Source organism: Theropithecus gelada, chromosome 5 (assembly GCF_003255815.1).
Source record: "Theropithecus gelada isolate Dixy chromosome 5, Tgel_1.0, whole genome shotgun sequence".
Taxonomy (NCBI): domain Eukaryota; kingdom Metazoa; phylum Chordata; class Mammalia; order Primates; family Cercopithecidae; genus Theropithecus; species Theropithecus gelada.
The window spans coordinates 38,335,295-38,337,531 of record NC_037672.1 but is presented as its reverse complement, the minus strand read 5'-3'; positions in this window follow the sequence as shown (position 1 = coordinate 38,337,531).

The following is a 2,237-nucleotide window of genomic DNA, read 5'->3' as shown; positions in this document are numbered from 1 at the left end:
TTTTTTTTTTTTTTTTTTTTTTTTTTTTTTGAGACGGAGTTTCGCTCTGTCGCCCAGGCTGGAGTGCAGTGGCCGGATCTCAGCTCACTACAAGCTCCGCCTCCCGGGTTCACGCCATTCTCCTGCCTCAGCCTCCCGAGTAGCTGGGACTACAGGCGCCTGCCACCTCGCCCGGCTAGTTTTTTGTACTTTTTTAGTAGAGACGGGGTTTCACCATATTAACCAGGATGGTCTCGATCTCCTGACCTCGTGATCCGCCCGTCTCGGCCTCCCAAAGTGCTGGGATTACAGGCTTGAGCCACCGCGCCCGGCCGATTTCAGATTTCATATGAGAAAATACAAGAAATGAATATTTGTCAGAGCAAGTTCATTAAGCTGATTAAATGAGAACATATGTAGATAACAATAACATAATTTCATATCCATTATGATGACTATTTTTTTTAGAAAACCCATAAAATAATAAGTGTTGGAAAAGATGAGGAGAAATTAGAATGTTTGTGCCGTGCTGGTGGGAATATAAAATGGTGCAGCCATTGTGGAAGAGGGTATGGTAGTTCCTAAAAAAATTAAATAGAATTACCATATGATCCAGTAGTTCTCCTTCTGGGTAAGTACTCCAAAGAATGGAAAGCAGGGACTTTGCCAGGAGCATGTCTCATGTCTGTAATCTCAGCACTTTGAGAGGTGAAGTGGGAGGATCGCTTTAGCCCAGGAATTGGAGACCAGCTTGCTCAACATAGCAAGACCCTGTCTCTATCAAAAATTTAAAAAACGTCCAGGTGTGGTGGTTCACACCTGTAATCCCAGCATTTTGGGAGGCTGAGGTGGGCAGATCACTTGAGACTAGCCTGGACAACATGACAAAACTCTGTCTCTATCAAAAATATAAAAATTAGCTGGGCATGGTGGTGCACACCTGTAATCCCTATTCGGGAGGCTGAGGCACGAGAATTGTTTGAACCCAGGAGGTGGAGGTTGCATTGAGCTGAGATCATTCCACTGCACTCCAGTCTGGGTGACAGAACGAGACTCTGTCTCAAAAATAAATAAATAAATAAAATAAAATAAAAAGAAAGGGATTCAAACAGAAATTTTTGCACTCATGTTCATAGCAGTATTATTCATAGTAGCCAAAAGGTGGAAACAACCTAAAATATCCAATGACTGATGATTAGATAGACAAAACATGGTATACATATAAAATAAATATTTTTTAGCCTTAAAAAGGAATGAAATTCTGACACATTCTACAACATGGATTAACCTTGAAGACATTATGCTAAGTGAAATAAAACAGACACTAAAGGACAAATACTGTATGATTCTGCTTATGTGACGTACCTAGAGAGGTCAAATTCATAAAGACAGAAATTAGGATGCTTGTTGCCAGGCGCTGGAGGGAGGAGGGAATGGGCAGTAGAGTTAGTGTTGAATGGGTAGAGTTTCAGTTTGAAAGAATAAAAAAATTTTACTGATAAATAGTAGTGATGATTGCACAACAATATGAATGTACTTAATGCCACTGACCTGTATACCTAAAAATAGCTAAATAATAACTTTTGTGTTATGAATTTTTTTTTTTTTGAGATGGAGTCTTGCTCTGTTGCCCAGGCTGGAGTGCAGTGGCGTGATCTCGGCTCAACCTCCACCTCCCAGGTTCATGCGATTCTCCTGCCTCAGCCTCCTAAGTAGCTGGGATTACAGGCGTGTGCCACCATGCCCAGTTAATTTTTTGTATTTTTAGTAGAGACGAGGTTTCACTGTGTTAGCCAGGCTGGTCTTGAACTCCCGACCTCGTTATCCACCCACCTTGGCCTCCCAAAGTGCTGGAATTACTGCTGTGAGCCACCCCACCCGGCCTGTGTTATGAATATTTTACCATAATAAAACATTTCTTTTTTAAAAAATAAATGAGGCCGGGTGGGGTGGCTCATGCCTGTAATCCCAGCACTTTGGGAGGCAGTGGCTCATGCCTGTAATCCCAGCTACTCAGGAGGCTGAGGCAGGAGAATTGCTTGAACCCAAGAGGTGGAGGTTGCAGTGAGCCGAGATTGCACCATTGTACTCCAGCCTGGGTGACAGAGTGAGACCCTGCCTCAATCAATCAATCAATCAATGAATCAATCAATAAGAAAAACCTGCATATGAAGAAATATTTATGATGGTGATGACTTAATACTGTGGCTTAGTCTGGGCGTGGTGGCTCACACCTGTAATTCCAGCACTTTGGGAGG